The 18,046-nt window shown below is 41.7% G+C and overlaps 1 protein-coding gene across 2 annotated transcripts in view; it reads right to left on the minus strand.

Moving 5' to 3' along the window:
• LOC138429538 (cytochrome P450 3A24) overlaps positions 1-18,046 on the minus strand; it is a 100,675-nt gene that overhangs the window by 56,606 nt on the left and 26,023 nt on the right. The window contains exons 4-5 of one of the 2 annotated variants that reach the window (XM_069571180.1): positions 15,740-17,432; positions 754-897 (exon numbers count right to left, since the gene is read on the minus strand). The gene's annotated coding sequence lies outside the window, so the exon portion shown is untranslated. The remainder of the gene's footprint in view (positions 1-753; positions 898-15,739; positions 17,433-18,046) is intronic. The other variant, XM_069571181.1, reaches the window with a different exon arrangement.

Here is an 18,046-nt window from a genome sequence, read left to right on the forward strand (position 1 = left end):
TGCATTTGTTAATATTTAATATATCATTTATGATAGAAGAAGAATGCAAGCTACTAATAGCAAGAATTTCCTTAATGTGATAAAAGTATCTACCAAAATCACCTAAGAAAACATCACTCATAGTATAAAAGCATTATCCGCTTATGCTACTTTACCGCATGCACATACAGCCTTTTCAAAAGTTGTAACACTCTTTAAGTACATAACAACCCATCAATTAATTTTATGCTGGAAACAAAAAGAATGTCATTACTTGTTATTGTCAGAAACCCAGCTTGTGGATATCAGGTGAACAATTCAAAAAAAATCACTGAATAAATTAAATATTTTTGAACACTTGAGGCTGTTTGAACTGACCAACATGGGTTCATTCAACTGAGATCAACTAGGTTCAAATGCTGAGTTCTTCACCTTTAGCTACAACATCACCTCCTGTGATAATCAGATGGAAAAAATAAACCAAATTCCCAGAAAATAAACAAATACTCATTAGTACATGCAGTTCCAAGAGATATCTAAGTAGACATATCACCATGTGTCTGCCAAATCAAGTGACTTTTTCCAGGGGCCCGGCCTGGCCAATTCTAGCCCACACATGTACTCCAACACAAGATGCCCTATTCTGATTGGACACACAGTTATCTGCATGGCCATATGCCCTGTGTATCAGTCTGAACTGGTCTTCATTGTGTCCAGAGCTATGATGCACCATGGGGACAAAGTGTGAACAAGACTGTCACAAAGGGCACTTACCTAAGTGTGGTGCTCCATGCAGGCAGACAACTCCAAAGGATGGGAAAGGTGGAGATAAGTGGGATTTGGAGCCTCTGTAGGGATGAGTGGGCTTCTCGGAGGAGGTGACACTGCTTGCAGTACTAGTGACAGAGCAGTGTTTGTCTAAGGAGAGAAGCAGAGAGAGCATTCTAGGCTGTGAGAATGGTCCATCTTATCATTATCATTGCTGAGTATGTTTGTCATTTCTTGGTTGCAAAGCACAGTCTAAATCAGCCAGCTTTTGTAACTGCTATGAAGAAAGTGATCAGATCACAGGCCAAGTTGGGGATCCTGTAATTCTGGGGCCAAGGTTCCACCCTGGACAGCTCAGCAGGGAGCTGAAGGCTATGCAAGACATTGGGGTAAAATGGCTAAGACTAAGCTCCCAAAGCAGGGGGCCCAGTTCAATCCCTAATCAAGGAACTAGATCCCACATGCCACAACTAACAGATCCAATGCCACAGCTAAAGATCCTACATGTTGCAACTAAGATCCAGGACAGTCAAATAAATAAATATAAATTAAAAAATTTAAAATAAAGCCACTGGGCTTCACAGAAACCACAGTGACCTGTCTTGTACTTCTTAGGGTATATTCCTGGCATTTAACTTTTTTTTTACTGTGATAAAATCCACCTGACATAAATTATTTCAAGTGAACAATTTAATGCCATTTAGCACATTCACAGTGTTATGCCACCACCTCCTCTAGTCCTAAGACACTCGCATTCCACCAGAGTACACTCCTGAGCCCAATAAGCAGCTCCTTCCCACTTGCTCCTCTCCCAGCCTCTGGCCGCCATCCATGTACATTCTGTCTTCATGAATTTGCCGATTTTAGATGATTCATATAAATGAATCACATTATATGCAGCATCCTGTGTCTGAATTCTTTTGATTACATGTCTTTGAAGTTGATCTCTCTTGTACCATGTATCAGTACTTCATATCTTTGATGGCTGAAGAAATAATTATTGTATGGATACATCACGATCTGTTTATTCACCCACTGGCGTGCCTTGTTTTCACCCTTCAGCTACTGTGAATAGTGCTGCTATGAACACGCAGACACATGTATTTGTTGGAGAAACTGTATGCAGTTCTCTTAGGCATCTACCCAGGAATGTAATTGTTGGCTCATGTGGTAATTCTATGCTCAACTACCTGAGGAGCTGCCAAACTGTTCTGCACAGTAGCTGCAACTTTACATTCCTACCAGCAACAGATGAGGGTTCCAGTTTCTCTTCATCCTAATCAACACTTGTTCTTTTCCTTTTTTTAAATAGCCACTCTAGTTTTTGTGAAAGAGTAAAATTTCTGGGATTTTGACTTTGTACAACCACATTAACTAAGAATTTGTGAGAATTTGCCAGAAATAGAGGATGACAAGCAAATGGTGTGGTTGAGAACCTACCCAAGGAGGTCCCTGAGCCTTCTATGGGCTCCAGGGCCACCTATGCTCTCTGTTCTGTGGACAGTTGGCTGGTAGGGATCCACAGAATGTGACTGATATGCAGGCCATTGGGTGAGTTATTTAAACCTTCTCAGCCTCAGTTGCCTAATCTATAAAATGAATGATACTAATTATGTCTTTCCCTCCTAAAGGAGCCCAGACCACACTAGCCCCTGATCTGTGAGCTGAGGGGCTTGGGGCCTGGATCTGCAGGTCAGTGTCCTGGTGGCTTTGAGAGAAGAGGACATGTGACCTTGCCCATTAGATACCTGATCCTCAGCAGACCCTCAAGAAATGATCCCTCAGATATGAGGTCCTCTGCTTTCACCACCCCCCCTTAACACTCCCAGTTGCAGAGGTACCTGGGTCATTCAGCTCCTGAGTCTTTCTGGGCTCTAGCGGTGTGGTTCTACTTAGTTCTTGTCTCCTGAGTGCTATGGGTTCAGACTGAACAATCAATGGAAATCACTATCCAATATGGTAGCCCCTAGTCACATGAAGCTAATTAAAGTTAAAATGCAAATTACTTAAAATTAGATAAAACCAGACAAGCAGTTCCTTGGTCACATCAGCCACATTTCAATGCTTGTTTGTCTCTAGCATCTGGAGGTCACCATACAGAACAACACAGGTAGAGAGCATTTGTAGCATCACAGAAAGGTGGACCGGACAGCCCTGGCCTAGAATAATAGATGAAAGCAGACCCACCAGGACACATAGTCATGACATTTTGGAGAACCGGGGACAGAAAGAAAGTCCTAAGAACTTCCAAAAGTGGGGTGGAGATAAGAAACAGGTCAGACACAAAGAATGGAAATCAGAAGGGCATTGAGCTTCTCAACAGCAATAACAGAAGCACGAATCTGTGTCTTCAAATTCAGAGAGAAAATTCACCTCACCTCGAATTTTACACTCGAGCCATCAATCAAGTGTGAGTGCAGAACAGAGAATTATTCTGACATGCAACTTCACAGAAAAAAAAAAAAGTTCTTGTATGTATCATGCCTCAGAAAGTGACAAGATGATGCCCTCTATCAAAACAAGGGACAAAACCAAGAAAGAAGACAGCCTGAGCATCCAGAAACAGGTAAAATTCAGTGCAGCATAGAGGCAAGGGGAATGCCCAAGAAGATGGCCATATAGGAGCAGAAGTAAGTAGCCTAGGCCTAAGCTAGGAGAGAGCTTGGGGAGGGCTTGAACATCCTGAGAGGGGAAGCACACTTTTATAGAAAACGGATGATAGTTTGGGACACAGAAAACTCATGATTACTAGAGGAACTATTGATTCCCAAAAAAGAGAAAAGATGTCGAGAACAGAAATGGAAGTACAGAAGTGTGTGTGGCTTCAGTCTGAATAATGAGAACTAAGGTCATCATGATGCAAACATCAAATAAAAACCCCATTCCTATCCTTGTTTTATCTTCCCTGGGTGAGCCCAGAAGGATATCAGAAACCTGAATCCCCATCTCCCAAAGTAATCAAGAAACAGTAGGATAAGCATTTCATTTAATGACATGGCAACAAACACTGGAAGAAACTTCTCGTTGGGGTGAAAAATGGACATTGGAAGGAAAAACTAGTGTGGGGATCAGGTAGAGCAAGGTGCCTCTAATTTTGTTGTAAATAGTGTAGGACTAAGGGTGTTCTTTGGAAGGAATGACGCTAAAGCTGAAACTCCAGTACTTTGGCCACCTCATGCAAAGAGTTGACTCATTGGAAAAGACTCTGATGCTGGGAGGGATTGGGAGCAGGAGGGGAAGGGGACGACAGAGGATGAGATGGCTGGATGGCATCACGGACTCGATGGACATGAGTCTGAGTGAACTCCAGGAGTTGGTGATGGACAGGGAGGCCTGGGGTGCTGCGATTCATGGGGTCGCAAAGAGTCGGACACAACTGAGCGACTGAACTGAACTGAACTGATTCCACTTTCTAAAGCATGTACATCTATAAATCTGGCTTTTAAAAATAAATTTTAGGCACAGAGAACAAGATAGCAGAGGAGTAGGTGGATGTGGAGTACATCTTTCTCCACGGATACATCAAGAATACAACTTCAGACACAGAAGTGTACGCAGAACACCAGCTGAGAGCAGACAGGAGTACCTGACCAGTGGAAAAGAATATATGCTGCTGCTGCTGCTGCTGCTGCTGCTGCTGCTAAGTCGCTTCAGTCGTGTCCGACTCTGTGCAATCCCAATAGACGGCAGCCCACCAGGCTCCCCCGTCCCTGGGATTCTCCAGGCAAGAACACTGGAGTGGGTTGCCATTTCCTTCTCCAATGCATGAAAGTGAAAAGTGAAAGGGAAGTCACTCAGTTGTGTCCAACTCTTCGCGACCCCATGGACTGCAGCCTACCAGGCTCCTCTGTCCATGGGATTTTCCAGGTAAGAGTACTGGAGTGGGGTGCTATCACCTTCTCCAGGAAAAGAATATATAGAACCACACAAAACTCTCATTGGCAGCTGAGCAATAGAGAGGCTGGCCCATCAAAGGCCTACGCACTTAACTACAGAGCAGGACCCCACCCAGGGTGCCCCTTTAAGTGCCTGATGCACCAATCTACAGAGTAGGATCCCAGTCGGGGCGGGGGGTGGGGGGGGGGGTCCCTCTATGTGCCTGATGCACCAAACAACAGAGAAGGACCCCAGACAAGGGAGTCCTCTAAGTGCCTGAATGGGCGAAGTTATGCAGAAAGACTGTCCTATGAGGACTTCTGATCACCAACTACAAGAGGCTCAAAAAAAAGACTCTGATAGGGCCATAACTCCTGTGGCAGAGGCAGTCTGTGTCCCTGAACACTTGGCGCCACCAGGGTCCCTGCAAGCCAAACAGCTGCACCACCTTCAAGTTCAACTCTCCCTGGGCAGAGCTGCTACAGGCAAAAAAAAAAAAAAATCTTGCATTTATGCACTCAGGGTCACTTCAGTCCTGTCCAACTCTTTGCAACCCTGTGGACTGTGGCCTGCCAGGCTTCTCTGTCAGAGAGGGGGTTCTCTAGGCAAGAATACTGGAGCCTGTTGGCCAAGACTGGTTGCCATACCCTTCTAGAGCACTGTATTTCCTACCACCCTAGCCCCCACGCCCCTGAGTACCTGGTGCTGCCAGAACCCCTGTGACTCAAGCAGCTGCACCACCTCCACACCTGGCCTTCACAGGAGCAAACCCAAGCCCTCCAGGGCAGCCACAGGAGCTAAACCCCTGTGGACGACTCACATGTAGAGGTGAAAATAAAACTACAATTGAAACCCAGGGGCAGTGCGGCTAAGGGAGAAGATCCAAAACCTTCCCATCAGCTGTACAAGTTGCAGATTAAATCCACATGATCAACTAAGCAGACTCTGTGTCTATGGAATATACAAAAGGCCATTGAGATAGCCCACAAAAGAAAAGGCACTAGCTCTGAGAGCAGTGGACACTGGAGGCAAAAACACACAGGAGTAGGACCAGATTAGAATCTGAGCAGCCCTCAGCAGGTCCTGACATCAGCACAGTGTTGGAGGGCATTCTAGGGAGGTAAGGTGGACTGTGACTCCCAGCGTGGGAAAGGAATCTGACAGCGCGGGAAAGTGACTCAAGAAAAACATTTATTATTCTTATTTTTTGACTTGTTCTGTAGATTCTTTTGAATTTCTCCCCCCTCTGCTGTAGTTGTCGATTTTATTGGCACTAAGAAATCCAATTAAGCTTTTGAGCTTTTTTTTCCTTCAGTCACATTTTTTACTGTTGTCATAAACCTCTGCGTCTATGTTGGGCTTTTGCAGGTCTGTATTTTCCTCTTTTCTTTCTTTTCTCTTTTTAAATTTTAATTTTTAAACCTATTATTATTTTTTCTACGTTTATTCCTTTGTTTGCTTTTCCTACTGTTGTTTTCCCCTTGCAGTTAATCTTTAATGTATATAAACCTTCTTTATCTACCTCTATTTAACTTTGCAAATCTATTCTTTCTTTTCTTTCTCTCCTTTCCTCTCAACATATTTGTTAGTTTTATTTTCATTGCTTTATTCCCAAACTGGCACCTTGCTTTAGTTTTGTTTTCTAGTGTGTGCTTTAATTTGTTTTGTTCTGTTAGATATAACTTTTGCTTCCCTTTGTTCACCATGTCAATCTATTGTACTTTATTTTTGTTGGACTGTTTTGATTTTGCTTCTGGGTGTACATATGTATATTCAGTCACATTTTCTATTGTTATTACAAAACTCTGCTTCTACATTGGGCTTTTGCAGTTCTGCGAGTTTTCCTTTTTTCCCCTTTTTTTGCTCTTCTTCCATGTTTTTTTCTTTGCTCCTTTTTATAATTTTAATTTTTAAAAACCTATTATATTTTTTCTTCATTTATTCTTTTGTTTGTCTTTCCTACTGTTCTTTCCCCCTTGCAGTTAATCTTTAATGTATATAAATCTTCTTCATCTACCTCTCAAAGAAGGAAATGGCAACGAACTCCAGTACTCTTACCTGGAAAATCCCATGGATGGAGGAGCTTGGTAGGCTACAGTCCATGGGATCGCTAAGAGTCGGACACAACTGAGCGACTTCACTTTCACTTTCCACTTTCATGCATTGGAGAAGAAAATGGCACCCTACTCCAGTATTCTTGCCTGGAGAATCCCAGGGACAGAGGAGCCTGGTGGGCTGCTGTCTATGGGGTTGCACAGAGTTGGACACGACTGAAGCAACTTAGCAGCAGCAGCAGCAGCAGCAGCATGTACCTCTAACTTTGCATATCTATTCTTTTTTTTTCTCTCAACATATTTGTTAGCTTTGTTTTGCTTTTACTGCTTTATTCCCCACTTAGCACCTTGCTTTAGTTTTGTTTTCCAGTTCATGCTTAAGTTAGTTTTGTTCTTAACTGGTAAATATAACTTTTTATTTCCTTTGATTGCCAGATCAATCTACTGTACTTTGTTTTTGTTGAACTGTTTTCAGTTTGCTCATGGTTGTATATGTATATGTGTATATGCCATTATTTTAATTATTATTTGGCTGATTCTGTAACTGCCATTTGTCTGGGGTTCATCTTCGGTTTCTTATTTTTGGATATTTGTTTTAATCTCACTTAATGCCATAACAAATCACTCTGGAATCTTTGTTCCTGACCAGAGATCAAGCCCTGAGCCTTTGGAATGGGAGCACTGACTCCAAGACCCTAGACTACCAGAGAACTAACCCTAGGGAGTATCAATCTCATACAAAGGAAACCACCTGAATGAAAACAAGACCTGGCATCACCCAACCACCAGTAGCACCCTGTGCAGGACGCCTCATCTAAACAACAAACAAAACAAAAATACAAACCCAATCATCAGAAGACAGGATTACCACCTCACTCAGCCTTGCCCATCAGAAGAAAAACAGACAAACAAACAAACAAAAACTCAGCACAAATCTCACCCTATACAAAGCTCACACAAATGACTGGACCAACTTTAGGAGGGCAGAAACCAAAAGGAAGAAAGAATTCAACCTTCTTCAAGGAAAGAATTCAACTTTCCTTGAAGCCTGGGGAAAGGAGACCTCAAACACAATAATTTTTTTTTTAATGAAAAGTCAGAGAAATACTGCACAAATGAAGGAACAAGCTAGAAACACAGAAGTCCAAGTAAATGAAGAGGAAATAGGAAAATTACCTGAAAAAGAATTCAGAATAATGATAGTAAAGATGACCGAAAACCTTGAAAACAAAATGGAGAAAATGCAAGAATCAATTAACAAAGACCTAGAAGAACTAAAGAATAAGCATACAGAGACAAACACCACAATTACTGAAATTAAAAATACTCTAGAAGGAATCAATAGCATAATATCTGAAGCAGAAGAACAAATCAGTGAGCTGGAAGATAAAATGGTGGAAATAACTTCTGAAGAGCAGAATAAAGTAAAAGGAATGAAAAGAGCTGAGGACAGTCTCAGAGACCTCTGGGACCATGTCAAATGCACCAACATTCGAATTATAGGAGTCTCAGAAGAAGAGGAGAAAAAGAAAGGGTATGAGAAAATTTTTGAAGAGATTATCATTGAAAATTTCCTCAATATGGAAAAGGAAATAGCCAATCAAGTCCAAGAGGCACAAAGAGTCCCATACAGGAAAAACCCAAGGAGAAACACACTAAGACACATACTAATCAAACTAACAAAGACTAAACACAAAGAAAGAATATTAAAAGCAGCAAGGGAGAAGCAACAAGTCACATACAAGGGAAACCCCATATGCATAACACCTGATCTTTCAACAGAAACTCTGCAGGCCAGAAGGGAATGGCGGGATATATTTATAAGTACTGAAAGGGAAAAATCTACAACCAAGATTACCGTATCTTAATCTTAATCTAATTACTGATCCAGGAAGGATGTCATTCAAAATTGATGGAGAAATAAAAAGCTTTTCAGACAAGCAAAAGTTAAGAGAATTCAGTACCACCAAACCAGCTTTACAACAAATGTTAAACAGACTTGTATAGTCAAGAAATACAACAGAAAAAAAAAATCTACAAAATCAACCCCAAACAATTAGAAAATGGCAATAGGAACATATATATCAATAATTACTTTAAATGTAAGTGGATTAAATGCTCCAACCAAAAGACACAGACTGGCTGAATGGATACAAAAATAAGATCCATATCTATGCTGTCTACAAGAAACCCACTTCAGACCTCAAGACATATAAACTGAAAGTGAGAGGATGGGAAAATATATTTCATGCAAATGGGAAGCAAAATAAAGCTGGAGTAGCAATCCTCGTATCAGAAAAAAATAGATCTTAAAATAAAGAAGATTACAAGAGGTAAGGAAGGACACTACATAATGATCAAGGGATCAATCCAAGAGAAAGACATAACAATTGTAAATATCTATGCACCCAACACAGTAGGAGCTCAATACATAAGACAAACACCAACAGACATAAAAAGAGAAATTGACAGTAACACAATAATACTAGGAGACTTTAACACTCCACTCACACCAATGGACAGATCATCAAAACAAAAACTAATAAGGAAACACAAGTCTTAAATGATACATTAGATGAGATGGATCTCATTGATATCTTCAGGACACTCCATCCAAATGCAGAAGAAAACACCTTCTTCTCAAGTGCACATGGAACATTCTCCAATATAGACCACATCTTGGGTCACAAATCAAACCTCAGTAAATTTAAGAAAACTGAAATTTTATCAAGCATCTTCTCTGACCACAATGCTATAAGACTAGATATCAATTACAAGAAAAAAAACTGTAAGAAACACAAACATGTGGAGATTAAACAACATGTTTCTAAATAACCAACAGGTTACTGAAGAAATCAAAAGGGAAATCAAAAGATTTCTAGAAACAAATGACAATGAAAACACAACTCAAAACCTATGGGATGTACCAAAAGCAGTTCTAAGAGGGAAGTTTATAGCAATACAATCCTACCTCAAGAAACAAGAAAAACATCGAATAGACAACCTAACTTTACACCTAAAACAACTGGAAAAAGAAGAAGAAAAACCCAAAATTAGTAGAAGGAAATAAATCATAAAGATCTGAGCAGAAATAAATGAAAAAGGGGTGAAAGAAACAATAGTAAAGATTAATAAAACTAAAAGCTGATTCTTTGAGAAGATAAACAAAATTGATAAACCCTTGGCCAGACTCCGGAGAAGGCAATGGCACCCCACTCCAGTACTCTTGCCTGGAAAATCCCATGGACGGAGGAACCTGGTGGGCTGCAGTCCATGGGGTCGCTAAGAGTTGGACATGACTAAGCGACTTCACCTTCGCTTCTCACTTTCATGCATTGGAGAAGGAAATGGCAACCGACTCCAGTGTTCTTGCCTGGAGAATCCCAGGGATGGGGGAGCCTGGTGGGCTACCGTCTATGGGTTCGCACAGAGTCGGACACAACTGAAGCAACTTAGCAGTAGTAGCAGTAGCAGTAGCCAGACTCATCAAGAAAAAAAGAGAGAAGAATCAAGTCAACAAAATTAGAAATGAAAAAGGAGAGGTTACAACAAACAACGCAGAAATACAAAGGATTATGAGACTACTATGAACAACTATATGGCAATAAAATAGATACTCTGGAAGAAATGGACAGATACTTAGCAAAGTTCAGTCTTCGAAGACTGAACCAGGGAGAAATAGAAATTATGAACAACCCAATTATAAGCACTGAAATTGAAGCTGTGATCAAAAATCTTCCAAGGAACAAAAGCCCAGGAGAATTCTATCTATCAATCATGTAGAGAAGGGCTAATTCCTATCCTTCTAAAACTCTTTCAAAAAACTGCAGAGGAAGGAACACTTCCAAATTCATTCTAGGAGGCCACAATCACCCTGATACCAAAACCAGACAAAGACAACACACAAAAAGAAAGCTACAGGCCAATATCACTGATGAACCTAGATGCAAAAATCTTCAACAAAATTTTAGCAAACAGAATTCAGTAACACATCAAAAAGCTCATACACCATGATCAAGCCGGGTTTATTCCAGGGATGCAAGGATTCTACAATATATGGAAAATAATCAATGTGATACACCATTAACAAATAGAAAGATAAAAACCATATGACAATCTCAATAGATACAGAAAAAGCCTTTGATAAAATTCAGCACCCATTTATGATTAAAACTCTTTAAAAAATGGACATAGAAGGAACCTACCTCAGCATAGTAAAGGCCATATATGACAAGCCTACAGCAAACATTATTCTCAATGGTGAAAAAATGAAAGCATTCCCACAAAGATCACGAACTAGACAAGAGTTTCCACTTTCACCACTATTATTCAACATAGTTCTGGAAGTCCAAGCTACAGCAATCAGAGAAGAAAAAGAACAAAAGGAATCCAGATTGGAAAAGAAAAAGTAAAGCTCTTACTGTTTGCAGATGACGTGATACTGTACATAGAAAACCCTAAAGATAACATCAGAAAATTATTAGAGCTAATCAGTGAACTTAGCAAAGTGGCAGGATACAAAATTAATACACAGAAATCACTTGCACTTCCATATACTAATAATGAAAAATCAGAAAGAGAAATTAAGGAATCAATCTCATTCACCATTGCACTCTGATAAGACAGAGTGCCTGATGAACTATGGATGGAGGTTTGTGACATTGTACAGGAGACAGGAATCAAGACCATCCCCAAGAAAAAGAAATGCAAAAAAACAAAATGGCTGTCTGAGGAGGCATTACAAATAGCTGTGAAAAGAAGAGAAGTGAAAAGCAAAGGAGAAAAGGAAAGATATAAGCATCTGAAGGCAGAGTTCCAAAGAATAGCAAGGACAGATAAGAAAGCCTTCCTCAGCAATCAATGCAAAGAAATAGAGGAAAACAATAAATGGGAAAGACTAGAGATCTCTCCAAGAAAATTAGAGATACCAAGGGAACATTTCATGCAAAGATGGGCTCGATAAAGGACAGAAATAGTATGGACCAAAAAGAAGCAGAAGATATTAAGAAGAGGTGGCAAGAATACACAGAAGAACTGTACAAAAAAGATCTTCACAACCTGGATAATCATGATGGCGTGATCACTCACACTTACCTAGAGCCAGACATCCTGGAATGAGAAATCAAGTGGACCTTAGGAAGCATCACTATGAACAAAGCTAGTTGAGTTGATGAAATCCTGAAAGATGATGCTGTGAAAGTGCTGCACTCAACATGCCAGAAAATTTGGAAAACCCAACAGTGGCCACAGGACTGGAAAAGGTCAGTATTCATTTCAATCCCAAAGAAAAGCAGTGCCAAAGAATGCTCAAACTACCGCACAATTGCACTCATCTCATATGCTAGTAAAGTAATGCTCAAAATTCTCCAAACCAAGATTTAGCAATACGTGAACCGTGAACTTCCTGATGTTCAAGCTGGTTTTAGAAAAGGCAGAGGAACCAGAGATCAAATTGCCAACATCCGCTGGATCATGGAAAAAGCAAAAGAGTTCCAGAAAAACATCTATTTCTGCTTTATTGACTATGCCAAAGCCTTTGACTGTGTGGATCACAATAAACTGTGGAAAATTCTTCAACAGATGGGAATACTAGACCACATGACCTGCCTCTTGAGAAATCTGTATGCAGGTCAGGAAGAAACAGTTAGAACTGGACATGGAACAACAGACCGGTTCCAAATAGGAAAAGGAGTACGTCAAGGCTGTATATTGTCACCATGTTTATTTAACTAATATGCAGAGTACATCATGAGAAATGCTGGGCTGGAGGAAGCACAAGCTAGAATCAAGATTGCTGGGAGAAATATCAGTCACCTCAGATATGCAGATGACACCACCCTTATGGCAGAAAGTGAACAGCTAAAGAGTCTCTTGGTGAAAGTGAAAGAGGAGAGTGTAAAGCTTGGCTGAAAGCTCAACATTCAGAAAACTAAGATCGCGGCATCCGGTCCATCATTCATGGGAAACAGATGGGGAAACAGTGGAAACAGTGGCTGACTTTATTTGGGGGGCTCCAAAATCACTGCAGATGGTGACTGCAGCCATGAAATTAAAACTTCTTGGAAGGAAAGTTATGACCAACCTAGATAGCATATTAAAAAGCAGAGATGTTACTTTGCCAACAAAGGTCTGTCTAGTCAAGGCTATGGTTTTTCTAGTAGTCATGTATAGATATGAGAGTTGGACTATAAAGAAAGCTGAGCACCGAAGAATTGATGTCTTTGAACTGTGGTGCTGGAGAAGACACTTGGGAGTCCCTTGGAGATCTGTAAGGAGATCCAACCAGTCCATGCTAAAGGAGATCAGTCCTGGGTGTTCTTTGGAAGGACTGATGCTAAAGCTGAAATTCCAATACTTTGGGCCACCTCATGTGAAGAGTTGACTCACTGGAAAAGACCCTGATGCTGGGAGGGATTGGGAGCAGGAGGAGAAGGGGACGACCGAGGATGAGATGGCTGGATGTCATCACTGACTCGATGGATGTGAGTTTGAGTGAACTCCGGGAGTTGGTGATGGACAGGGAGGCCTGGCGTGCTGTGGTTCATGGGGTCGCAGAGAGTCAGACACGACTGAGGGACTGAACTGAACTGAACTGAAGGAGACAAAAGAACTGTACATAGAAAATTTTAGGACACTAATGAAAGAAACAAAAAATGACATAAACAGATGGAGAGATATTCCACGCTCCTGGGTAGGAAGAATCAATACTGTGAAAATGACTATACTACCAAATGCAATCTACAGATTTAATGTGATCCCTATCAAATTACCAATGGGATTTTTCACAGAACTAGAATAAAAAATTTCACAGTTCATATGGAAACACAAAAGACCCCAAATAGCCAAAGCAGTCTTGAGAAAGAAAAATGGAGCTGGAGGAATTAATCTTTCTGACTTCAGATTGCACTACAAAGCTACAGTCATGTATGGTACTGACAGTATGGTACTGGCACAAAACAGAAATACAGACCAATGGAACAAGATAGAAAGCACAGAAATAAACCCATGCACCTGTGGATGCCTTATTTTTGAAAAAGGAGGCAAGAATATACAATGGGGCAAAGACAGACTCTTCAATAAATGGTGCTGGGAAAACTGGACAGTTCAGCTCAGTCGCTAGGTCATGTCCGACTTTTTGCAACCCCAAGAATTGCAGCATGCCAGGCCTCCCTGTCCATCACCATCTCCTGGAGTTCACTCAGACTCATGTCCATTGAGTCCGTGATGCCATCCAGCCATCTCATCCTCTGTCGTCCCCTTCCCGTCCTTCCCCCAATCCCTCCCAGCATCAGAGTCTTTTCCAATGAGTCAACTCTTCACATGAGGTGGCCAAAGTACTGGAGTTTCAGCTTTAGCATCATTCCTTCCAAGGAAATCCCAGGGTTGATCTCCTTCAGAATGGACTGTTTGGATCTCCTCGCAGTCCCAGGGACTCTCAAGAGTCTTCTCTAACACCACAGTTCAAAAACATCAATTCTTCGGCGTTCAGCCTTCCTCACAGTCCAATTCTCACATCCATACATGACCACTGGAAAAACCATAGCCTTGACTAGATGGACCTTAGTGGGCAAAGTAATGTCTCTGCTTTTGAATATACTATCTAGGTTGGTCATAACTTTTCTTCCAAGGAGTGAGCGTCTTTTAATCACCATCTGCAGTGATTTTGGAGCCCAAAAAAATGAAGTCTGACACTGTTTCCACTGTTACCCCATCTGTTTCCCATGAAGTGATGGGACTGGATGCCATGACCTTCGTTTTCTGAATGTTGAGCTTTAAGCCAACTTTTTCACTCTCCTCTTTCACTTTCATCAAGAGGCTTTTTAGTTCCTCTTCACTTTCTGCCCGTACTCTGCATAGAAGTTAAATAAGCAGGGTGACAATATACAGCCTTGACGTACTCCTTTTCCTATTTGGAACCAGTCTGTTGTTCCATGTCCAGTTCTAACTGTTGCTTCCTGACCTGCATACAGATTTCTCAAAAGGCAGGTCAGGTGGTCTGGTAGTCCCATCTCTTGAAGAAAATTCCACAGTTTATTGTGATCCACACAGTCAAAGGCTTTGGCATAATCAATAAAGCAGAAATAACTGTTTTTCTGGAACTCTCTTGCTTTTTCCATGATCCTGCGGATGCTGGCAATTTGATCTCTGGTTCCTCTGCCTTTTCTAAAACCAGCTTGAACATCTGGAAGTTCACAGTTCACGTATTGCTAAAGCCTGGTTTGGAGAATTTTGAGCATTACTTTACTAGCATGTGAGATGAGTGCAATTGTGCGGTAGTTTGAGCATTCTTTGGCATTGCCTTTCTTTGGGATTGGAATGAAAACTGACCTTTTCCAGGTCTGTGGCCACTGCTGCTTTTTCCAAATTTTCTGGCATATGGAGGGCAGCACTTTCACCACATCATCTTTCAGGATTTGAAATAGCTCAACTGAAATTCCATCACCTCCACTAGCTTTGTTTGTAGTGATGCTTTCTAAGGCCCACTTGACTTCATATTCCAGGATGTCTGGCTCTAGGTGAGTGTGAGTGATCACACCATCATGATTATCTGGGTCATGATGATCTTTTTTGTACAGTTCTTCTGTGTATTCTTGCCACCTCTTCTTAATATCTTCTGCTTCTGTTAGATCCATACCATTTCTGCCCTTTATCAAGCCCATCTTTGCATGAAATGTTCCCTTGGTATCTCTAATTTTCTTGAAGAGATCTCTAGTCTTTCCCATTCTGTTCTTTTCCTCTATTTCTTTGCATTGATCACTGAAAAAGGTTTTCTTATCTCTCCTTGCTATTCTTTGGAACTCTGCATTCAGAGGCTTATATCTTTCCTTTTCTCCTTTGCTTTTCGCTTCTCTTCTTTTCACAGCTATTTGTAAGGCCTCCCCAGACAGCCATTTTGCTTTTTTGCATTTCTTTTCCATGGGGATGGTCTTGATCCCTGTCCCTTGTACAATGTCACGAACCTCATTCCATAGTTCATCAGGCACTCTATCTATCAGATCTAGGCCCTTAAATCTATTTCTCACTTCCACTGAATAATCATAAGGGTTTGATTTAGGTCATACCTGAATAGTCTAGCAGTTTTCTCTACTTTCTTCAATTTGAGTCTGGATTTGGTAATAAGGAGTTCATGATCTGAGCCACAGTCAACTCCTGGTCTTGTTTTTGTTGACTGTATAGAGCTTTTCCATCTTTGGCTGCAAAGAATATAATCAATCTGATTTTGGTGTTGACCATCTGGTGATGTCCATGTGTAGAGTCTTCTCTTGTGTTGTTGGAAGAGGGTGTTTGCTATGACCAGTGCATTTTCTTGGCAAAACTCTATTAGTCTTTGCCCTGCTTCATTCCTTATTCCAAGGCCAAGTTTGCCTGCTACTCCAGGTGTTTCCTGACTTCCTACTTTTGCATTCCAGTCCCCTATAATGAAAAGGACATGTTTTTGGGTGTTAGTTCTAAAAGGTCTTGTAGGTCTTCATAGAACCGTTCAACTTCAGCTTCTTCAGCGTTACTGGTTGGGGCATATACTTGGATTACCGTGATATTAAATGGTTTGCCTTGGAAATGAACAGAGATCATTCTGTCGTTTTTGAGATTGCATCCAAGTACTGCATTTCGGACTCTTGTTGACCATGATGGCTACTCCATTTCTTCTGAGGGATTCCTGCCCGCAGTAGTAGATATAATGGTCATCTAAGTTAAATTCACCCGTTCCAGTCCATTTTAGTTCACTGATTCCTAGAATGTCTATGTTCACTCTTGCCATCTCTTGTTTGACCACTTCCAATTTGCCTTGATTCATGGACCTGACATTCCAGGTTCCTATGCAATATTGCTCTTTACAGCTTCAGACCTTGCTTCTATCACCAGTCACATCCACAGCTGGGTATTGTTTTTGCTTTGGCTCCATCCCTTCATTCTTTCTGGAGTTATTTCTCCACTGATCTCCAGTAGCATATTGGGCACCTACTGACCTGGGGAGTTCCTCTCTCAGTATCCTATCATTTTGCCTTTTCAAACTGTTCATGGGGTTCTCAAGGCAAGAATACTGAAGTGGTTTGCCAGTCCCTTCTCCAGTGGACCACATTCTGTCAGATCTCTCCACCATGACCCACCGGTGTTGGGTTGCCCCACAGGCATGGCTTAGTTTCATTGAGTTAGACAAGGCTGTGGTCCTAGTGTGATTAGACTGACTAGTTTTCTGCGAGTATGGTTTCAGTGTGTCTGCCCTCTGATGCCCTCTTGCAACACCTACCATCTTACTTGGGTTTCTCTTACCTTGGGCATGGGGTATCTCTTCCCGGCTGTTCCAGCAAAGCACAGCCACTGCTCCTTACCTTGGATGAGGGGTATCTCCTCACGGCCGCCCTTCCTGACCTTCAACATTGGATGGCTCCTCTAGGCCCTCCTGTGCCTGCGCAGGCACCGCTCCTTGGACGTGGGGTTGCTCCTCCCAGCCGCTTCCCCTGGCCTCGGGCACAGGGTGGCTCCTCTCGGCTGTGGCCCCTGACCTCGGATGCAGGGTAGCTCCTCCCGGCCGCCGCCCCTGACCTCAGGCGCAGGGTAGCTCCTCTCGGCCATTCCTGCACCATCGCAGCCTGGCACTCTCGGCCACTGCCCCTGACCTCGGATGTGGGGTAACTCCTCTTGGCGGCCGCCCTTCAGGCATGGGGTCCTCCCGGCTTCTGCCCCTGACATCGGACGTGGGGTAGCTCCTCTCGGCCGCGCTTAGTGCACCGGTGGCCGCCGCCTGTGCTTCAGCTACATGTAAAAGAACGAAATTAGAATACTTCCTAACACCATACACAAAGATAAACTCAAAATGGATTAAAGACCGAAATGCAAGACCAGAAACTATAAAACCCTTAGAGGAAAACACAGGCAGAACACTCGATGACATAAATCAAAGCAAGATCCTCTATGATCCAACTCCTAAAGTAATGGAAATAAAAACAAAAGTAAACAAGTGAGACCTGATTAAACTTAAAAGCTTTTGCACAACAAGGGAAACTATAAGCAAGGTGAAAAGACAACCCTCAGAATGGGAGAAATTAATAGCAAAAGAAACAACTGTCAAAGGATTAATTTCCAAAATATACAAGCAGCTCATACAACTCAATACCAGAAAAATAAACAACCCAATCAAAAAGTGGGGGAAAGACCTAAACAGACATTCCTCCAAAGAAGACATACAGATGGCTAACAAACACATGAAAAGATCCTCAACATCACTCATTATTACAGAAATGCAAATCAAAACTACAATGAGATATCACCTCACACCAGTCAGAATGGCCCTCATCAAAAAGTCTACAAACAATAAATGCTTGAGAGGGTATGGAGAAAAGGGAATGCTTTTGCACTGTTGGTGGGAA

This window comes from Ovis canadensis, chromosome 24, assembly GCF_042477335.2.
Source record: "Ovis canadensis isolate MfBH-ARS-UI-01 breed Bighorn chromosome 24, ARS-UI_OviCan_v2, whole genome shotgun sequence".
Classification (NCBI taxonomy): domain Eukaryota; kingdom Metazoa; phylum Chordata; class Mammalia; order Artiodactyla; family Bovidae; genus Ovis; species Ovis canadensis.